Source organism: Protopterus annectens, chromosome 3.part0 (assembly GCF_019279795.1).
Source record: "Protopterus annectens isolate FY-2018-M chromosome 3.part0, PAN1.0, whole genome shotgun sequence".
Lineage (NCBI taxonomy): Eukaryota > Metazoa > Chordata > Ceratodontiformes > Protopteridae > Protopterus > Protopterus annectens.
The window spans coordinates 340,809,723-340,833,455 of NC_056731.1; the positions used below are offsets into that span (position 1 = coordinate 340,809,723).

At 45.0% G+C, this 23,733-nt stretch overlaps 1 protein-coding gene across 3 annotated transcripts in view; it reads left to right on the forward strand.

Moving 5' to 3' along the window:
* CDK13 (cyclin dependent kinase 13) overlaps nt 1-23,733 on the forward strand; it is a 2,153,482-nt gene that overhangs the window by 1,703,782 nt on the left and 425,967 nt on the right. The gene's annotated exons all lie outside the window — the stretch shown is intronic.

The following is a 23,733-nucleotide window of genomic DNA, read 5'->3' on the forward strand; positions in this document are numbered from 1 at the left end:
GAAAAGGATAAAGAAAAACAATCGAGGTCCAAAACCGACGACAAAGCTTCTCCTAAGCCAGTTGCCGGTTCGCCAGTTCTCAGTGAGGCGCTTTCGCAGCCCCTGACACCCGCTACTTTAGAGTCACAGGCCGCTACCGACTCCCACGTGGAGTTGGCCATGCCACTGGATACTCAAAGTATTGGAGCCTCGGACGCTAATCCCTCAGATGGGTCCAGAGCCGCTGAGCAGGTACTGGCTTCTGAGGGGGTATGCAGACCACAACATCTTTACATTAAAACGACTCCAACTTCAAAGACTAAAGCAGCTTCAAAAGCAAAGAAACAAACTCAAGAGCCACGTGTACAGGCCTCTATGCCCAAAAAACAGATGATCAAGATGGCCGAAGACCTGATTACCTTGATAGGGATTCCCATCCCCCTCCTGATAAGAGGCCTAGGCAAGAGACTGACGATGAATCTTCAGATCAGCTTTCTGTTTCTTCTGATTCCTCTTCTGATCAGAGATATTTTTTACCCCCCTATGAGGATTCTGATGCTGAAGAATCTATACCTTCAGCATCCCCTCCTAAGGATTATTCCTTTGGGGAAACCTTGCATAGTATGAGGGAGCATTTTCACTGGGAAAGCCAAGATTTTTCCAAATCAAAAGAGAGGCTCATGGATTTCCTTTTACTATCACAGCACAGGCCTCTAGCCATTCCTCCTGTGTTAGACATTGTAGATGATGTGTTTTCGGAATCTAGTTTGACCCTTGACTCCTTACCTCCAGCTCCTGTTATGCCTGACAGATATTACAGGGTTCCTGACTCTCACAAATTTCTTTTTAAAAACCCTGCTGCTGACCCAGAAACTATTTCCCAGGGTCCCAAGGGGAGTTAAGGCCTCTACAGCAAAAAACCCAACCCCCTCTGACAGGGATTCAAGGGCACTGGATAGATGGGGAAAAAAGTTTTACACATCTGCAGCTTTGGCTATAAGGGCCTTAAACTGTCAGATGTTAAGTTGTCTATCTCGCCTTCATTCTTGCTGGATGGGTTCGGAGCCGACCTCGGCTCCGACTCGGCCACTCTAAAAGCTCGAGAGTTGGTTCCACCGGCTCGAGGCTCCCCTTATATCCCACAATGCTAGGCGTGAGTTACCTCAGATCTCGTTTGCCACTACAGCGATCGAGGTGTTTTTTTTCTACCGGCTTCAGGTCAGTTGTATTAGATCAGTTTAATATCTGTTTAAACCCCCTTTAGCTTAGTTTTTTTCTTTTATCTATAGTGTAGTGGATTTTTATCCTTTCTACCCTTATCCAGTCCCTTTCCCACAAGAACTGATAAGTTCTTTCCTTAGGCCTTCGGGCCCTTCCATCCCTAATAGTGGTGTGTATGTGTTTTTGTAGGGATTTATTTTATATAAACTAACTAATTTCTTTAGCTTTAGTTTAATTTACTTTCTGATAGTGTAATCGGTGTGTGTGTGTGTGTTTTGTGTGGTGATTACACTTCGGTTCCTTGAAAATGTCCAAGGATTCAAAGGTCTCAGGCTTCAAGAAGTGTGACTCGTGCTGTCAGAAAATGTCTCTGACAGACGGTCACACTTCTTGTGTGTACTGCCTGGGATCTTTACACCTGCAGGACTCTTGTGCTGTATGCCATGGCTTCAGCCCTAGAGTCCTGCAGGAAAGAAAGAACAAACTCATTCTTAGGGGTTTGCTCAAGCCTGAAGGTTCCCTAACTGCTACCTCGGGAAAACCTTCCGAGGCTTCTAAGACCTCGACTCCAGTTTCTGAGTCGAGGCCTAAGGCTTCGAAGCCTACTGCTACATCGGCTCTGGCTGGAGCCGATGAGTCTTTGACTACAGCTTCTGTGGTTCCCTCGGCTCCGGCTGGAGCCGAGGTATTGGAAATTCCTGGGTCGGCTCCGATCAGACCGTCGGAGCCGACATCTAGAAAGAGGTCTAGGTCACCCTCCCTTGGCTCCGTTCATTCGGCTCCAGCATCTCACTTGCTGTCTGAACGGAGCCATAGATCTCACTCCTCTAGGTCATCGAGGCTTTCGGATCATGACCTTCAGAGGGTAGTGAGTCGACTTCTAAAGTCCGAGGCACTGACCCAAATGCTTCAGAGCCCGACTCATCAGTCGATGCTTCAATCTATCCCTCTAAATATTCCTCCTCCGACTCCCTTGAGCTCGGAGCCGGGGCGTCTCGGAACCGAGACTGTGGTAGCGTCGGAACCGATACACTTGTCTTCGGTTCCGTCGTCGGCTCCGATTTCTTCCTTTGAAGAATCTCGGCGCCGGACTTCCCTCGTCGGCTCCGAGGGGGTGAGTGGCATCGGACCCTTGTCCGACCCCGCTCTCCCTCTCGGTGCTTCGGCGCTGAGTTCGGCTCCGACATCGGCCTCTGAGCCATCTCTGTCGGTGCCAAGGGAAGTTCTCAGCTTCTCGGAGCGGGGACCTCTGGCTCTGCCTGACAGGGGTGCATTCGAGGTCATGCGGAGTGTGTTGGAACCTGGTTCAACTCCACAGTCGGCTCCGTCCGCCCCTCCCTCTTCGGTGCCTCAGGTGATGTCTACTCTCTCCCTCATCCCTGACCGCAGAGAGCCAACTCTTCAAGAATCCCCTGTGGGGATTTCATCCTCTTCCGAGGCCTCTCCTGATTTGGCAGGGGAGCCCCCTAGGAAGAGAAAGTGTAAGAGGAAACACATAGACTCATCTGAGTCTGTCACCTCTGACACAGATTTAGAGGATTCGAGGGTTCCCCGTTCCTTCTGAAGATGTCTCCTTTGCAGACATTCTAGAGATCCTCAAGCAGAGGGAAATTGGCCAGCCCTTAACCCTTCGGAGGATGAATCTGTGTATCTTGAGGCGTTTGGCTCGCCCTTCCACCTCCTGGGTGTCCCCCTTGACCCCCTCATGCAGGTGGTAGCAAAGAAAGCCTGGACGGCTCCTGACTCAGTGGACCCTACCCCCAGGAGACCTTCTAAGTTTATAACAGCACCCACTGATAAACAATTTCTGACCAAAGGAGTTACTGTGGATGCTATGGTGGTAGCTGCTGCCACCAAGAAGGAACTAGCTGATCCTTCAGTGCCTGTCCATCCCCCTAACAAGGAATCTAGGTCTATGGACAGGTACGGGAAGCGGATGTTTTCGTCAGCGACCTTTGCAATGCGTTCGCTGAACTACTTGTGCCATTTCACTAATCTCCAGAGAGACTTGATCAAGGAAGCGAGTGAGATGTTGAAGGATCCTACAGCTGCAGGTTTTCAGGACAAGATGAACGCCCAGCTGACTACCCTGAATTCTATAGCTAACTCCTCCATGCGCCTCCTTTCATATGCGGCTGATGGAGCGAGTAGAGCCGCAGGGACAGGTGTAGCCTTACGCCGGCATGCCTGGATGCGACTATGCAATTTCGCGGACCCCTTTAAAACGTCTTTCACTAATTCTCCGTTTGATGAATCATCTCTCTTTGGTCCTCAAGTGAAAGAAACCTTGACTAGGTGCGAGACGGATGGCAAAACCTTGTCTGCCGTCGGAGTCCGTTTTTCTACTCCTTCTAGACCTTACCCCAAAGGCCAGAAAAGTGGAAAAATGTGGTTCCGTAAACAATCTCAAGGGAATTTGCCTGATGCACAGAGTCGGTTCCCCTCCAGAGGCAGAGGAGGGAACAATAATGGTAGACGTCGCCCCAGAGGCAGAGGGGGCCCGCAAAACCAGGGCAATCGAGAAACCTTTTCCGATAAGCCCTTTCAGCATCCCTGAGGTGTTGCCCGACTGTCCACCTTTGGAGGCAGTCGGGGGAAGATTGTCACTGTACCCAGAAGCCTGGCTATCCCTAACTCAAGACAAGTGGGTACAGTCCATCATTTCCGAAGGCTATTCCATTCCCTTCGTTCGCATTCCAAACCAATCAAAAATCCCTGCCAGATGTTCCACCCGCTCAAAGGGATCTTGCAGCTTTGGAAATTTCAAAGCTGCTTGCAAAAAGAGCAATTCAGCCAGTTCCAGCAGACCAGCAAGGATCCGGAATCTACTCCAGGTTCTTTTTAGTTCCAAAGAAAACAGGGGACTGGAGACCAATTTTGGATCTCAGTATCTTGAACAAGTCTGTCAGGAAAACAAGATTTCGGATGGTCACGCTACAGTCCATCCTTCCCCTATTGGGAAAGGAAAACTGGATGTGCTCTATAGATCTTCAGGACGCGTACTATCATATAAAAATGAACAGACGCTCCAGAAGATTCCTCCGCTTCAGGCTGGGAACCAGTCATTTTCAATTCAGAGCCCTGCCCTTTGGACTCACCACTGCCCCCCGGGTGTTTACCAAATGCATGGCAGTGGTAGCTTCTCACCTGAGACGTCAAGGATTCCAGGTGTTTCCATATTTGGACGACTGGCTCCTCACAGCTCCTACCAAGCATCTTCTTCTAATGGCCAGAGACTACACCTTTCGCATTTGTCGAAAGTTAGGCATCTCAATAAATTGCGAAAAGTCTGTTTTGTCGCCTTGTCGCTATTACCTTCATAGGCGCAAATCTAGACACAGTCAACATGTCTGCGAGACTAACAGATCAGAGAATAACAGACATACGCAAACTGGTCTCGCTTCTCTTCAGCAACAACAGAGTCAAAGCCAGGTTAGTTCTGAAAGTATTAGGGATTATGGCGGCTGCCATACCTCTGCTTCCATTAGCCAGATTCCACATGAGAATCCTTCAATGGATGCTCTTCACACAATGGTCATACCAACAACTTCCGATGTCTCACACCATTATGATTACGCAAACATGCAAGAATCATCTTCTGTGGTGGATGTCTTCCCCTCAGCTCCTCTTGGGAAGACCCTTTGTTCCTTCCCCTCCGGTTGCTACTCTGACAACGGACGCCTCCCTGATCGGGTGGGGGGGGCATTATCAGGGCAGAACTGTCCAGGGCATATGGCGACCAGACGAATGCCACTTGCACATAAATGTTCTAGAGATGAGAGCAGTGCTTTTAGCGTTGCAAGCCCTTCAAGACTCTCTTCCCTTGGGAACGATAGCAATCCAGACGGACAATATGTCTGTAGTGTGGTATGTCAACAAACAAGGCGGAACCAGGTCCTATCCCCTATGTCGAGAAGCACTCAGACTGTGGCAATGGGCGATTTCTTCTCAGCGTTTTCTGATAGCAACGCACATCCCCGGGAAGTCCAATCAAATCGCGGACAAGTTGAGCAGAGCTATCCTCATGCCTCACGAGTGGTCTCTGAAAGATTCTATTGCGAGAAAGATTTTTCTCGAGTGGGGTCAGCCTTGCTGCGACCTTTTTGCTACTCCCCAAAACAGCAAGTGCCGAGATTATTTCACCCTATTCCCGTTACCAGGCCAGTCCAGCAGAGACGCTCTAGTCCAAGTTTGGCCCCGGGGACTTCTGTATGCATTTCCTCCCTTCCCACTAATCTCTCAAGTGATACAGAAAGCTATCGCTCAGAAGGCCTCTGATCCTCATTGCTCCTTACTGGCCTCGACAGGTTTGGTTCCCCTTTCTACATCAATTTCTGTTGGAGCAACCTTGGCATCTGGACCTAGTTCCAGATCTTTTGATCCATCAATCGGGTCAGTTACATCGTTCGCTCCCCTCTCTGAACCTCACTGCTTGGTTCCTCCAGTTCCTACCCTAGCCAGGCTTCCTCAAATATCTCACACTGTTCGAGATATTTTAATAGCTTCACATAAATCTTCCACTCGAAAAATTTATCTTAGTAAGTGGAAACGTTTTGCCTATTGGGCTCAAGGAAGGGACTTAGATCCTTTCACTGCTCCCATCCATATGGTTCTTGATTTTCTAGCTGAACTCTTTCATGCAGGTTCATCTCCTTCTACTCTCAAAGTTCAATTGGCAGCTATATCTAACTTTCATGTGGGCATTTCAGAGTCTGCCATTATGTCCCACAAGCTTTGCAAAGCCTTTTTGAAGGGAGTTTTTCTACTCAGACCTCCTATAAGAAATCCTCCTCCTCCTTGGGACCTTAATTTAGTTCTCAGTTCTTTGATTCTCCCCCCTTTCGAATCTGCAGCTTCCTGTTCATTAAAATTGCTATCATGGAAAACTCTCTTTCTCGTAGCTATTACTTCAGCTAGAAGAGTTTCAGAACTTCATGCACTCAGCTGTCGACCTCCTTATCTGTTGTTCCATAAAGACAGGGTATCCTTACGAACCAACCCGTCCTTTTTACCTAAAGTGGCCTCTGCGTCTAACCTAAATCAAAGCATTGACCTCTCTGTGTTTTTTCCAGGGTATTCTAATAGGTCTGAACAAAATTGCATTGGCTAGATGTTCATCGTCAGTTAAGGTACTATTTGGATAGGACCAAACAATTCAGAAAAACTGACCAGCTGTTTGTCTCTTATGCAGAAGGCAGAAAGGGACTTTCTGTTTCCAAGGTATCACTATCTAGATGGCTAACATCTCTGATTTCCATTGTTTATGAAATTAGACACCAAAAGCTGCCTAATAAACCTAAGGCCCATTCCACCAGAGCTTTGGCTACTTCTATAGCTTTCCAAGACAGACTGCCTATTGACACCATTTGTGCAGCGGCTACTTGGGCTACTCCTCACACTTTCATTTCACATTATAAGTTGGATTTAGCTTCCAGACATAGAGCTAACTTTGGTACCACTGTTCTCAAGAGTCTGTTCCGTTAGGCCACCCGGGACAAGGTGCTAGGGACGCGGTCCCATCCAGCAAGAATGAAGGCGAGATAGACAACTTAACATATAGAAGTTATGTTCTTACCATAACGTTCCATGTTAGTTGTCTTCTTCTCGCCTTCTTCTTGCGTCCCACCCTCCTTCCCCCTGGCCTGGACAGACCTAGAGGAGTTTGATTGTGACCTCTCTTTCTACCACCTCTTTACTATAGGTATATGCTCTGCTGTGCATATTTTCCTGGATCGGGCTTTAGGTCACCTTTCTCTTCCCCTTTGTTTATAGAGGTGGACTCTCTTTCCAGTTATTCTGGTTGTATTATTAGCTGGGCCTAGCTCACAAACGAGATCTGAGGTAACTCACGCCTAGCATTGTGGGATATAAGGGGAGCCTCGAGCCGGTGGAACCAACTCTCGAGCTTTTAGAGTGGCAGTGGCGAGGTCGGCTCCGAACCCATCCAGCAAGAAGAAGGCGAGAAGAAGACAACTAACATGGAACGTTATGGTAAGAACATAACTTCTATTTTCATATGCTCAAGTATCAGCAACATCTCATGGGATTCCTTAAACAGAAAATTATGTTAAATTCTGAATGTGCTGAAAACAAGGAAATGCAGGATTTATTGCATGCAGCTGAACAAGCTGGAAAGCATACTTTCCAATGTGGTTTTGATTCTTTGGAGGCCTCCTGCAGGGCCGCAGTAACAGGTTCTTTAATTAGGAGGCATGCTTGGTTAAAGGAACAAAATCTGCCTGATCATGTTAAGGTTAAATTACTAGATGCACCTTTACAGCATGATACTTTGTTTGGTGCTAAGGCAGAAGAGGTGTTAAAGAAAATGGAAGACAAAGCTAAATCTATGCAAACTGTTAGAGTTTTTACAAGTACAGCCACCTAAGTTTAGTAGACACTGGCCTTCAAAAAATTGGTCCTTTCCTGTGTCAGACAGACCTCAAAGGGGCAGATCCAGACGCCCAAGGGGCAGATCCCAGGCGCAAGGTTCTTATAGGTCAAAACAATGGGGTGCTTTTACCTCCAAAGCTGGAGAAGATAAAGCACAAACATACAGAAAGCAGTCCCAATGACTTTCCCATGCCTGCACCAAGCACTTATCTTCTGGCAGCACCCTTAGGGGGAAAATTAGCACTTTTTGCTCAAAATTGGCACATTATAACCCAGGACAAATGAGTTCTAAATATAGTGTCACAAGGCTACAGATTCCATTTCCATACTCTGCCAAAGGCAAACGACTGGCCAGATCTGCCAAAAATCAATGGGCAGAGGCACAAAAACAAGTTTCATCCCTCATGGACATGGGGGCCATTCAGCAAGTACCATAGCAAGAGCGGGGACAAGTATTTTACTCAAGACTGTTCTTTGTATCCAGAAAGGCCAAGGCCTGGCGGCCAATACTGAACTTATCTATTATGAACACATTCCTGGATATTCCAAAATTCAAAATGTTGACTTTACAGCAGCTTCTGCCATGCTGGCGAAGAACGCTTGTCTTGTGACTTTAGACCTAAAAGAGGCATACCTGCATGTTCCAATCAGACAATCGTGCAGAAGACACCTCAGATTCAAGGCTGGTTCAATACATTACCAATTCTCTGCACTGCCCTTTGGCTTATCTACTGCGCCCAGGGTCTTTACAAAGTGCCTGGCACCAGTAATTGCATTCTGCAGACAAAAAGGAATACAAATATACCCTTACTTGGACGACTGTCTAATTCAAGCAGAGAATAAGGACATTCTTCTTCAACATCTGGCGTTTGTGAAAAGACTACTAACATGCCTAGAGTACACAGTCAACGAAAAGAAATCAAAACTAGTGCCCTCTCAAGATATAACATTCCTGGGTGCAAGCTTGAATAAAACTGCCCAGATGGTTTATCTCATGCCAGACAAACAAAGGCAACTGACTACCTATTTCACAATGTTGGCAACAAAGACCCAGTTATCTGCAAGAAAAATTCTGCAGGCTTTGGGCTTCATGGCATCCTGCATCCTAGTAATTCCATATGCAAGACTGCATATGAGGAAACTTCAATGGTACCTAAAAAGTGTTTGGACTCAACATTGCCACAGCCTGGAAACAATGATTACTCTCATTCCCTGCCTGCAACAGGAGTTTCGATGATGGGCAAAGGCTTGTCACCAGAACAAGGGACAGCCATTCACATTACCCCCAGCCAGGCAGACACTAACAACGGATGCATCAGATTATGCCTGGGGGGCCCACATGGCAGGAAGATGCATTCGGGGCACATGGACCTCAAACCAAATGCATCTACATATCAATCAAAAAGAGATGCTAGCTGTTAAAAATGCTCTGACAGCCTTCAAGGACCTACTTCAACCGGGACAACTGCTGATAAAGACAGACAACACCACGCTCATGTGGTATATAAACAAGCAGGGGAGCACACATTCTTACCCCCTTTGCAGACTAGCTATGACATTGTGTGACACAGCTTTGACTTACCCAAGTACACTTGCAGGCACAATTCCTGCCAGGAAAGGAAAATACTCTGGCAGATGAACTAAGCAGAAACCACATGGAGCCCCACAAGTGGCAGCTGGATCCACAAGTCTTCAGCATGATAACAAGGAAATGGGGATGCCCGGACATAGATATATTTGACTCCCCTCACAACTACCAACTAAAAAGATTCTGCCCAAGGATGTATCACAGACAAGCATGGAAACTGGACGCCCTAACTTTCAGCTGAAAAAACCTATCAGTACATGCCTTCCCTCCACTGCCTCTCCTCCCCAAGGTACTCCTAAAGGTTAGACAGGAGAAACCAAAGATGATACTGATTGCCCCAGACTGGTATCCAATCCTAAGGAACTTGTCTCGTTACCCAGCTTGGACCTTACCTCAATTACCTCGTCTACTCTCCCAGCAAAACAATCAGATCCTGCACAGCCAACTCAGGACATTAAACCTGGCAGCATGGCGGATAATAGTCATACAAAAAACACCTCTCAGCAAAGCTGTGATGGATGTCATTCTGGAAGCCAGACGTCCTAATACAAGAAAGTCTTCTGCTGGAAAATGGAAAAGATTCTGTGCTTGGGACCAGGTGCAAGGAACTGGTACAACTGTACCAAATATTCCTCAGATTTTGCAATACTTAACTGAGATGCTGGACAAAGGCCTATCCTTTTCATCAATTAAAATTCATGCCTCTGCCATTTCGGCTCATTACAATACAGAGCCACCAATTTTTTTTTCACCCTTTATTAAAGCAGTACCTCAGAGGAGCCAAAAATTTAAGGCCCCCAAGGAGATCACCAATACCTGTATGGGACCTCAACTATGTCTTGGAAAAGCTCACCCTGCCTCCTTTTGAGCCAGCAGCTACTGTTGATATAAAGTTTTTATCTTGGAAAACAGCTCTGCTCTTAGCAATTACTTCAGCAAGACGAGTTTCAGAGCTGCAGGTGCTCATGGCTGTGGAGCCTTTTATCATTTTTTATCCAGACAGGGTCTCTCTGATAAACCCAACATTTATGCCTAAAGTGGTGTCCAGTGTGTGTCTTAACCAAACTGTTCATCTGCCAACTTTTTATCCAAGTCCACAGAACAAGGGGGAGAGAATTCTGCACTCTTTGGACATACACAGACAGCTTAGATTCTACTTGGACAGGACCAAAGCCTTCAGGAAGACAGAGCAATTACTAGTGGCATATGCTGCAGGATCACAAGGAAAGGCTATTTCAAAGCAGACTATCTCAAAGTGGATAGGCCACTGCATTTGTTTATGCTATTCACACCATGGCAAGCCAGTGCCTAAGGGCATTAGGCCACATTCCACCAGAGCTGCAGCCACTTCTGCAGCTTTTCTCAGGGGAGTTCCAACCAGAGACATTTTAGAGGCGGCTACTTGGAGTTCAGTGCATACATTTACAAAGCATTACCATCTGCCATTCTACTCTAAATCCAGAGCAGGCTTTGCCACTGCAGTTCTGCAGGGACTCATAGCCGCTACTAATGCTGTTTAGCCCCAGCCTCTCAACCATAGCTTTGGGACTCTACCCAAATTTAATGACTGCAAATGTGAAACAAGAAGAAGATAGTACAGTTGTGCACACTTACCATAAATGTAGATGTTCGAGTTTATTCACTGTTGCAGTCCAGGTTACTCACCCACCATCCCCCTTTTTTCTATGGTTCCTATCTTTCCTTCTCTGATTTATACAACCTATGTGGTGTATTTGCTTATAGATGAAGGTAAAATGTATATTGGTGCATTTATTGTTTTTTATATATATATATATATATATGTGTATATATATATATATATATATATATATATATATATATATATATATATATATATATATAAAATTTGGCTACCCTTTTAAGGGGCACCTGACATCTGGGGCAAGAAAAACTGAAGAAAATGGCGTTGGCCACTTCTTTTATACCCCTGACGTCAGGGAGGGGGCGACAGCAGTCAACTCAGGACCCAAGACTTTGGAATTCAGGCTGGCTGAGGGCAACCTGCCAGCAGGATTACCCAAATGTAATGACTGCAACAGTGAATACACTCGAACATCTACATTTATGGTAAGTGTACACAACTGTACTTTCTTTTCTTTGGATGGTCATACCCTACCTTCCATAGGCTGGCTTTCCTCCTGGGGCATTCATTTCTGAGGTGGGTGCGTGTGTACATCATTTTTATGACCGATGTATGGAAGCATCCTACGTGCGACATACCCTGCATCCTACAGTAGTCAAAGAGTTTTGTATACTGGCCAACATCAGGTCTCCTGCAGTGGAGAACTCCCTCATGTTAAGAATACTGCAACAGAGAAGAGAAGGGCATCTAGCATTATAGTAAATTTCATACAACTGTTCTTTATGGTAGTTGCAATTTGCACAACTTTTTACCGTTACAAGGCAAGTGCAGAGGTGTGTGAGATATGCTGTGGTTTCTTTGTGACATGCATCATGAACCGATGTTCATCGTGTTTCACTGTTGCAGTCATTACTCTTGGGTTATCCTGCTGGCAGGCTACCCGCAGTCAGCCTGAATTCCAAAGTCCTGGTCTGGCTTCGGTTGCTGTCGCCTCTTCCCTGACGTCAGTGCGCCAGGGGTGTAAAAGATGCAGCTGACGCCATTTCCTTCAGTCTTTCTTGCCGTGCGGTGCCCGAAGCAAAAGCAGTTCGCAAGTGCCGGTCGGCCGACTCCTGAGATTTTCAAATCCAAATTTCAGAACCGAAGTCTTCATTAAAGTTAAGTACCCCGTTGGGGAAACTTTTTTCTTGCTCCAGACCGATGTCAGAAAAAGTTAACAATTGTATTTCTTGTGGGAAGCAAATACCTCATAAGGATTTTCACTCTTACTGTATTCCTTGCTTAGTCCCTGACCACGACGTTGCTGTCTGTCGGTTTTGTGCTAGATTTAACCAATGCACTATTAAGCACTGGTTCGATTTTGCATTTCATTACTTTGGCCGAAGGTTTAATTGTATAATGCCGCCAGAACAGCCGACCGGAGTTTACAAAAAATGCAAGGACAAGGAAAAGCATAAGCAACCGAGGTCCAAAATCGACAACGAGGCCTCCGTTAGGCCGGTCGCCGGTTCTCAGTGAGGTGCTTTCGCAGCCCCTAGCACCCGCTACCTCAGAGCCACAGGCCGCTTTCGACTCCCACGTGGAGCCGACTGGGCCTCTGGATACTCAAGGTATTGGACACTCGGAAATCATTTCATCAGATGGGTCCAGAGCCGCTGAGCAGGCATCTGCTTCTGAGGGTGTCTTCAGACCTACACAGCTATATGTTAAACCATCTTCAGCTTCAAAGACAAAGACTAAAGCAGCTCTAAAGACAAAGAAACAAGTACAGCATTCTCCTACTCAGACTTCCATGCCTAAAAAAACAGATGCTTAAAATGGCTGAAGATCTAATTACTTTGATCAGGGGTTGCCATCCCCCTCCTGATAAGAGGCCTAGGCAAGAGATAGAATAGGATTCTTCTGATCAGGTTTCCATTTCCTCTGATTCCTCTTCTGAACAGGATTATTCTTTTCCTCCCAATGAGGATTCTGATGCTGAAGAATCCATTCCTTCAGCCTCTCCTCCTGAGGATTATTCTTTTGGGGAAACCCTGCATACCATGAGGGAGCATTTCCACTGGGAGAGCCAAGATTACACAGAATCTAAGAAAATGCTCAGGGAGGGACTTTCTGCTACTTCCTCAGCACAGACCCCTTACTATTCCACCTGTTCTAGACATTGTAGATAATGTATTTTCAGAGTCCGGCCTGTCCCCTGACTCTTTACCCCCTGCACCTACTAAGCCAGACAGATACTACAGGGTCCCAGATTCTGATAAATTCCTATATAAAAACCCCGCTACTGACCCAGAAACTATATCTCAGGGTCCCAAAGGGGTCAAAGCTTCCACTGCAAAAAACCCTGTCCCCTCTGATAGGGAATCTAGGGCACTGGACAGATGCGGGAAAAAGTTTACACTTCTGCTACCTTGGCTGTAAGGGCTTTAAATTGTCAGTTTCATATGCTTAAATATCAGCAATACTTAGTGTCACTGCTTAAACAGAAAATGTTGACAAATTCTGAATATTCAGAGAACAATGAAATGCAGGATTTATTGCATGCAGCTGAACAAGTGGGAAAGCATACTTTGCAATGTGGTTATGATTCACTGGAGGCCTCTTGCAGGGCCGCTGTTACAGGTTCTGTTATTAGAAGGCATGCGTGGTTAAAGGAACAGAATCTGCCTGATCATGTTAAAGCGAAATTATTAGATGCTCCATTACAGCATGATACTTTGTTTGGTGCTAAAGCAGAGGAGGTGTTGAAGAAAATGGAGGATAAAGCGAAATTGATGCAGACAGTTAAGGATTTCTTGCAGGTGCAGCCACCCAGATTTAGCAGGAACTGGCCTTCAAAAAATTGGTCCTTTCCAGTGTCAGACAGGCCACAAAAAGGCAGATACAGACGTCCCAGAGGCAGATCTTAGCCCCAAGGCTCATACAGGCCTAAACATTGGGGTGCTCCTACCTCCAAAAGTGGAGAAGACAAATCACAACCTTACAGGAAACAGTCCCAATGACTTTCCTCTGCCACATCCAAGCACTTGTCTTTTGGCAGCCCCCTTGGGGGGAAAACTAGCACTTTTTTCACCAAATTGGCAAATGATTACCCAAGACAAATGGGTCTTGAACATAGTGTCCCAAGGCTGCAGGTTCCATTTTCACACCCTACCAACGGCAAAGGGTATGCCAGACCTGCCACACAATCAATGGGCAGAGGCACAAAAGCAAATTACAGCCCTCATGGACATGAGGGCTATTCAACAAGTACCACAACAAGAGCAGGGTCAAGGATTTTACTCCAGACTTTTCTTAGTGCCCAGAAAGGACAAAACCTGAAGATCAATACTGGACCTGTCTATACTAAACACGTTTCTGGATGTTCCAAAATTCAAGATGTTGACTCTGCAGCAGCTACTGCCCATGCTGGGCAAAAGGCTTGGCTCGTAACTTTGGACCTAAAAGAGGCATACCTGCATGTCCCAATCAGACAGTCTTGCAGAAGATACCTCAGATTTGTAGCTGGCTCAATGCACTACCAATTCTCTGCAATGCCCTTTGGCTTATCTACTGCGCCCAGGGTCTTCACAAAATGCCTGGCACCAGTAATTGCATTTTGCAGACAAAAAGGAATTCAAATATATCTCTACTTGGACGACTGCCTTATTCAAGCAGAGAACAAAGACATTCTTCTAAAGCATCTGGCGTTTGTAAAAAGATTACTAATTTGCCAAGATTACTAATTTGCCTAGGGTACACGGTAAACGAAAATAAAGCAAAACTAATACCCTCTCAAGAGATAATATTCCTGGGTGCAAGCATACAACTGCCCAGATGGCTTATCTCACGCCAGACAAACAAAGGCAACTGACTTCTTACTTCAAAAAGTTGGCAACAAAGACCCAGTTATCAGCAAGGAAAATCCTGCAGGCCTTGGGCTTCATGGCATCCTGCATTCTACTAATTCCATATGCCAGACTGCATATGAGGAAACTACAATGGTATCTAAAAAGTGTTTGGACTCAGCAATGCCACAGCCTGGAGACAGTAATTACCCTCATTCCATGCCTGCAAAAGGAGTTTCGATGGTGGACACAGGCCTGTCATCACAATAAGGGTCTGCCATTCACTTTACCCACAGCCAGACAGACACTGACAACGGATGCATCAGATTATGCCTGGGGGGCCCATATGGCAGGAAAATGTATTCAGGCACATGGCCTGCAAGCCAGATGCATCTTCACATCAATCAAAAAGATATGCTAGCTGTTCAGAATGCCCTGACAGCTTTCAAGGATCTACTTCATCCAGGACAGCTACTGATAAAGACGGACAATACTATGGTCATGTGGTACATAAACAAGCAGGGAGGCACACATTCCTACCCCCTCTGCAGACAAGCAATGACCTTATGGGACACAGCATTGACTTATCAGGTTCAACTGCAAGTACAATTCCTGCCAGGAAAAACAAATACTCTGGCAGACGAACTAAGCAGAAACCTCATGGATCCCCACGAGTGGAAACTGGATCCACAAGTCTTCAGCATGATAACAAGGAAATGGGGATGCCCAGACATAGATCTATTTGCCTCCCCTCACAACTGCCAATTACAGAGATTTTGCACAAGGATTTATCACAAACAAGCATAGAGAGTGGACGCCCTATCCTTCAGCTGGAAAAATCTAACAGTGTATGCCTTTCCTCCACTGCCTCTCCTTCCCAGGGTACTCCTAAAGGTCAGACAAGAGAAGCCAAAAATGATACTGATTGCACCAGACTGGCCACGCCAGCACTGGTATCCAATCCTAAAGAGCTTGTCTCAAGGTCCAGCATGGATATTGCCTCAGACTTCTCACTTGCTGACCCAACAAAACAATCAGATCCTGCACAGCCAACTCAGGACCTTAAATCTGGCAGCATGGCGGATAATGTAGCCATTCAGAACACTCCTCTTTCACAAGCTGTTATGGATGTTATCTTGGAGGTCAGGAGGCCCAGTACCATAAAATCTTATGCAGAAAAATGGAAGAGATTCTGTGCTTGGAACTAGGAACAAGGCATTGACACGTGTGTACCAGATATACCTCAGATTTTACAATACCTAACTGAGATGCTGGACAAAGGCCTTTCCTTTTCATCAATTAAGATTCATGCCTCTGCCATTTCAGCCTATTACAATACGGAACCACCTATATTTTCTCATCCTTTAATAAGGCAGTACCTCAGAGTGGCCAAAAACATCAGGCCTCCAAGGAGAGCACCAATTCCGGCATTGGACCTCAATTATGTCTTGGAAAAACTCACACTGCCTCCTTTTGAGCCAGCCTCCGCAGTTGATATAAAATTCTTATCCTGGAAAACTGCTCTGCTCCTAGCAATAACCTCTGCAAGACGAGTCTCTGAGTTACAAGCACTCATGGCTGTGGAACCGTTTATCATTTTTCATCCAGACAGGGTTTCTCTGAGGACAAACCCAACATTTATGCCTAAGGTGGTGTCCAGTGTGGCCCTCAACCAAACCATTCACTTACCTACCTTTTATCCAAACCCACAGAACAAGGGTGAGAAACTTCTGCATTCTTTGGACATACACAGGCAGCTACGCTTCTACTTGGACAGAACTAAAGCCTTCAGAAAGACTGAGCAACTTTTAATGTGGTATGCTGCAGGATCACAAGGAAAGGCTATCTCAAAACAGACTATTTCTAAATGGATAGGCCATTGCATCCATTTCTGCTATTCTCAGCATGGCAAATCAGTGCCTAAGGGCATTAGGCCTCATTTTACCAGAGCAGCACCCACTTCAGCAGCCTACCTCAGAGGAGTACCAACCAAAGAGATCTTGGAGCCTGCAACCTGGAGTTCAGTGCACACTTTTACAAATCACTACCACTTACCTCTTTACTCTAAATCCAGAGCAGGCTTTGCCACTGCAGTTCTGCAGGGCCTCATAGCCTCTCCTAATCCTATTTAGCCCAGCCTCCCATCCTCAGCTTTGGGATTCAACCCAAGAGTAATGACTGCAACAGTGAAACACGATGAACATAGTACAGTTGTGTACCTACCATAAATGTAGATGTTCGAGTATGTTCACTGTTGCAGTCCAGGTTACCCTCCCACCGTTCCCCTTTCTTTGGCTGGGGTTTATCTGTACTTCTCTATTCTATACAACCTATGTGGTATATTTGCTTGTAGATGAAGGAAATGTTTCTTTACTGCATGTATGTGTATTGGCATAATATATTTAGCCTACCCTTTTTGGGGGCACTGACATCTGGGGCAAGAAAAACTGAAGAAAATGGCGTCTGCTGCATCTTTTATACCCCTGGCACACTGACGTCATGGAAGAGGCGACAGCAACTGACGCCAGACCAGGACTTTGGAATTCAGGCCGACTGCGGGTAGCCTGCCAGCAGGATAACCCAAGAGTAATGACTGCAACAGTGAATACACCCGAACATCTACATTTATGGTAGGTACTCAACTGTACTTTATCTTACTGTGGCATGAGAGGCACTTAATTGTACTTATAGTATGTGCAATTGTTTTTAATACTTTTGTACATGTTATGATTTATCAGTTTACCCAGCCTAATTTTCACAGCACAGTAAATTGCTTTTATTGGTATTTAAAGATGATGGTGAAATATTTAATTGTGGATTGTATTGTCATGTAACTAGTACTAATTTATAGTACTATCATTGGCTTGTTAGACTGCTTACATCATTCAGCACTTCTAAAATGCATGGATGTTCTTCGTGTTTCACTTTTGCAGTCATTACATTTGGGTAATCTGCTGGCAGGTTGCCCTCAGTCGGCCTGATTAACAAAGTCTTGGGTCCTGCGTTGGTTGCTGTCCCTTCTTCCATGACATCAGGTAGTTAGGGGTATAAAACATGCAGCTGATGCCGTTACATCAGTCTTTCTTGCCATGCGGTGCCCGAAGCAGTTAGCAAGTGCCGGTCGGCCGACTCCTGAAATTTTTGTTTTCGAGTTTCAGAACCGAAGTCTTCAACTTAAAGCAAAGTACCTGGTTGGGGAAACTTTTTCTTGCTCCTTACCAATGTCAGTAAAAGTTAATAATTGCATTACTTGTGGAAAGCAAATACCTCATAAAGATTTTCACTTGTACTGTATTCCTTGCCTAGGCCTTGACCACGACATACCTTGCTGTCAGTTTTGTGCTTTATTTAATCAGCGCACTATCCGTTGTCGGTACATTTTTGCCTCTAAATATTTCGGTTCTCGGTTTAATTATGCAGAAATGATGTTGGTTAGCCATCCGACTACCGGGATTTTGAAAAAACGCAAAGATAAAGACAGAGACAGGCCATCGAGATCCAAAACTGCCGACGACACTTCTCCTAAGCCAGTCGCCAGTTCGCCGGTACACAGTGAGGCGCCTTTCACAGCCCCTGGTACCCGCTACTTCTGACTCACAGGCCTCTACTGAGATCCATTCGGAGTCCGGTATGCCGCGAGATACTTCAGCTATGGAACCCGCGGATGTCTCTTCCTTGGATGAGTCTGGAGCCGCTGTGCAGGCACCGACTTCTGAGGGTGTATTCAGGCCTACAGACTTGCATGTTAAACCGACTCCACCTTCAATACTAAGGCCTAAATCTAGATCTATGTCTTAAAAACCGACGACCAGGCCACATGTTCAGGCCCCTATGCCTAAAAACAAATTATCCAAATGGCTGAAGATCTAATTACTCTAATCAACTGCGGTGGTGGTGCTGCAGTAGCGTTGTCGCCTCACAGTAAGACATTGTCCTGTTCGATTCTCAGCTAAAGCGTCTTCTGTGTGGAGACGTGCGTGAATGGGCGTACCTTCGTTGAAGGTTGTACATCAGGGCTGGCAACTCGGTACGTAAAAATCTACTGCCAATCATTAGCGGACCGGAGTTCTGCTGTGGTGACCCCTAACTGGGAAAAGCCGAAAGATACAACAACAGGGGTAGTCACCCCCCCCCTTCTAAGAGGCCTAGGGCTGAGCTTGACTATGAATCTTCTGATCAGGACTCTGTTTCTTCTGACTCTTCTAATGACCTGGATTTGTCCATACCTACTTATGAGGATTCTGATGCAGAGGATTCCATTCCCTCTGCTCCCCCCCCCCCCCCTGAGGATTTTTCTTTTGGGGAAACTTTACATACCTTAAGGGAGCATTTCCACGGGGAAAGTCAGGAATTTTCTAATTCAGAAAAGAGGCTTAGGGATTTTCTTCTTCTCCCTCAGCATAGGCCTTTGGCTATACCAACTGTACTAGACATTGTTGATGTGTTTTTGGAATCCAGTATGGCCCCTGATTCGTAAACCTGTCAGATACTACAAGGTTCCTGACTCCCACAAGTTCCTTTTCAAAAATCCCGTTGCAGATCCTGAAACCATTTCTCAGGGGCCTAAGGGCATTAAGGCTTCTACTGCTAAAAATCCCACGTTTTCTGAGAGAAACTCCAGGGCGCTGGATAGATGGGATTAAAAAGGTTTATACTTCTGCAACATTGGCAATCGGCATTAAACTGCCAATTTCATATGTTAAAATATCAACATCATATTATTGGACTGCTTAAACAGAAAATGATGATGATTTCTGACTGTGTGGAAAATAAAGATTTACGGGATTTATTGCATTCTGCTGAACAAGTTGGAAAACATACTTTGCAATGTGGCTTTGATTCTTTAGAGGCCTCTTGCAGGGCTGCTGTTACTGGGTCTGTGCTTAGAAAGCATGCTTGGCTTAAGGAGCAATCTCTGCCTGATCATGTTGAAGCGAAATTGTTGGATGCTCCTTTAAATCAGCACCGCCTGTTTGGCAATAAGGCTGAAGAAGTTTAAGATGGAAGATAAAGCTAAATCTATGCAAACTGTAAAATATTTCTTACAAGTGCAACCTCCAAGATTTAGTAGGCACTGGCCTACTAAGAATTGGTCCTTTCCAGCTCCTTCCAGATACTCTCAGGCCATACCCAGACACACCAAAACCACCAGGTTTCAGTCCCAGGAGACTCTCAGAACTAAGCAATGGGGGGGGCCTCCTTTTCCAAATTTGGAAATAAGACCCCCCCCCCCCCCCATGGTAAACAGTCTCAGTGACTTTCCTTTAAAATTACTAAGCACTTATAGCCGCCCCTTTGGGGGGGGGGGGGTGATTACTCTTCATGCAAATAAACTGGGATCTCATAACCCAGGACAAACGGGTTTTAAATGTAGTGTCCCAGGAATACAGATTTCATTTCCACATGTTGCCAACACCAAACTGGTGGCCAGACCTGCCCCCAAATCAGTGGGCAGAGGCTCAAAAACAAGTACTTTCCCTCTTAAGCATGGGGGCTATCCAACCGGTACAAGACCAGGAAAAGGGACAAGGTTTCTATTCCAGGCTTTTCCTGATACCCAGAAAAGACAAATCATGGCGTCCAATTCTGGACCTGTCTACTCTAAACACCTTTCTGGACATTCCAAAATTCAGGATGCTGACTCTTCACCAATTACTTCCTATGCTAGGCAAAGATGCCCGGTTGGCAATTCTAGATTTAAAAGAAGCATACCTCCACATCCCAATCAGGGAATCTTGCAGAAGATACCTATGCTTCAAAGCAGGCTACATGCATTATCAGTTCTCTGCACTGCCCTTTGGCTTGTCTACTGCGCCCAGGGTATTCACAAAGTGCCTGGCTCCAGTAATTGCATTTTGCTGACAAAGAAATATTCAGATATATCCATACCTGGACGATTGTCTAATTCAGGCAGAAAAGCAGGACATTCTTTTAAATCATCTGCCGTTTGCAAAAAAAGGTTCCAACTTGTCTGGGGTACACCATAAACGAAAAGAAATCACAACTGGTACCCTCTCAACAAATTACATTCCTGGGTGCAAGCTTGAATACAACTGCCTGGATGGCTTTCCTCATGCCAGAGAAGCAAATTCATTTGATAACTTACTTCAAACAAGTGGCCACAAAAATATTGCAAGCCTTGGCATTCATGGCCTCCTGCATTCTTCTAATTCCATATGCAAGACTGCATTTTAGGACACATTTAATTGATAAACATTCATTAATACCAGGAAACACATGGGCCCTAATGTTTCCTGGTATTAATGAATGTTTATCAATTAAATGTGTCCTAAAATGGTTATCCCATAATAGGTAAAAATTATGGGGCATTTTTATAATTGAGTCATTGTGTTATTAGGATTCACATATAATCATGTATTTTCCATACATTAGTTGAAAATAACTTTTAAGTACACACTTTTTTCTATATGAACAAGTAGCTAGCCTTATGATTCTTACGTGTAAGGCTTATTTTATCAGCATTCATTTATATCCTATTAGTAGATTACATCTTAGAGTTTATAGTTGCTGATTGTTATAATAGTAGATGGTACACCATGTTAAAAAATTTTATTTGACTTAAATTTGACACACATTGTGTTATAAGTCTTAACTTTATATAATTTTCATTTTTAACACTCTGTAAATGTAGGTGGCATTTAATAAGCATAGCCATATTATAAGAAATATTACACGTCCTTGTATGGCGAATTCTAGCATTACGCATAAGTTACGTCTTGTTTTATGCTCTTGACTGTTGATATGTTTTGTCCTGAAATATGGTAAAATAATAAGTGAATTATAAAATCAACTTACATACAATTTTAAAATAACTCACAAACATTCCTTTGGATTTAAATAAGGATATCTTTGCCTTTATTTTATGCATTAGCTTAATTCCTGCATTGACAGTTTGTCTAATGATGTATTTACATTTTCACGATTTAGCAGTTTTTAAGTTGAAGTGACATCTCTTTAAGGTTGTCATGGTTTTTCCTTTAATGCAACAATGCACTTTAATTTGATAGGCTCAATGTTTTTAATTATGTAGTATAAGACATTTCCTTTGTAACCCTGTGGTTGTCTGATGAAGGCGGGTTATTTGAACCTGCCGAAAGCGCTTACTAATACCTGGTTTTTATTTTCTTATCGTTTGTGGAGTATTAAACCTGTGTTCCAGCTCTCTTATTGTGTGCGGTCCGCTTTTTTAGCAGTTTCCAGTTTGTTTTCGTTTAATGCCATTCACACTACCCCCTGCCGCCCAAACCCTAACTACAGATGCATCAGACTATGCATGGGGGGGGGGGCTCACCTTGCAGGGAAGTGCATTCAGGGCAAATGGAACCCAAATCAAATGCACCTACATATCAATCAAAAATAAATATTAGCTGTGCAGAATACTCTGACAGCCTTCAAGGACTACATTCTTCCAGGCCAACTAATGGTAAAGACGGACAACACTATGGTTATGTGGTACATAAACAAGCAGGGGGGGTACACATTCCTACCCCCTCTGCAGACTAGCCATGGCATTGTGGAACACGGCCTTTAGCTACCAAGTGCACCTACAAGCTCAATTCTTGCCAGGAAAATTGAATACACTGGCAGACGGGCTAAGTAGAGATCTCATGGACCCTTACGAGTGGAACCTGGAGCCACGGATTTTCAACATGTTGACAAGCAAATGGGGGAGCCCAGACATAGATTTATTTGCCTCCCCCCAGAACTACCAGTTGGACAAATTTTGCACAAGGACTCCCCACAAAAAAGGCTAGAAAGTGGATGCTCTGTCCTTCAGCTGGAAAAACTTATCAGTCTACGCCTTTCCCCCTCTGCCTCTACTCTGCAAAGTTCTGTTAAAAGTCCAGCAGGACAAACCAAGAATGATTTTGATTGCTCCAGACTGGCCACAGCATCACTGGTACCCGCTCCTGCGCAGTGTGTCTCAAATATCTCCATGGCACCTGCCTCAGACATCCTCCTTGCTGTCTCAGCAAGACTACCAAATTCTGCACCATCAGCTTCCAACATTGAACCTTGCAGCTTGGCTAATCACTTAAATTCACCCTTAGCATCCCTCAGCAAACCTGTGATGGATGTCATCTTGGAGGCGACAAGACCTAGTACTAGAACATCTTATGCTGACAAATGGAAAAGATTCTCTACCTGGACCCAATCTTTAGGGATGAGCACAGCAGCACCCAATTTACCTCAGATTTTGCAATACTTAACTGAGATGTTTCACAAGGGCCTGTCTTTTTCACTCTGTTAAAATCCACGCTTCAGCTATTTCAGCTTACTATAACACAGAACCACCCCTCTTTTCTCATCCCCTGCTCAAGCAGCATCTCAGAGGGGCAAAGAACTTGAGATCACCCAGGAGAGTTCCTACCCATGCATGGGACCTTAACTTTGTTTTGGAGAAACTCACTGCACCTCCTTTTGAGCCATCTGCTACTGCAGACTTATTTCTTTCTTGGAAAACAGCCTTCCTTTTAGCAATCACTTCAGCTAGAAGGATATCTGAATTACAGGCTCTTATGGCAGTGGAGCCTTTCCTCATCTTTCATGTGGACAGGGTATCTTTGGGGACCAATTCATCCTTCATGCCCAAGGTGGTTTCCAGTGTGGTTCTTAATCAGTCCGTTCATTTGCCAACCTTCTTTCAAATCCACAGAACAAAGGGGAACGGATTCTGCATTCCTTGAACATGCACAGAGAACTTGGATTCTACTTGGACAGAACTAAATTTAGAAGAAAATCTGATCATTTGCTAGTAGCATTTGCTGCTGGGGCAGAGGTGAAGGCTATTTCAAAACAAGCCCATTTCTAAATGGGTAAGCCATTGCATTCATTTGTGCTATAAGCACCATGGAAAACCTATCCCCCAGGGGATCAGATCTCATTCCACCAGGGCTGCATCTACTTCTCCAGCCTTTCTCAGAGGTGTTCCAACCAATGATATTCTAGAAGCTGCTACCTGGAGTTCTGTACATACTTTCACCAAGCATTATCATTTACCACTTTTTCTAAATCCAGAGCTGGCTTTGCCACTGCTGTCTTGCTGGGCCTTATAGCTGGTCCTAATGCTGTATAACTTCCTCCTCCCAACCATAGCTTTGGGA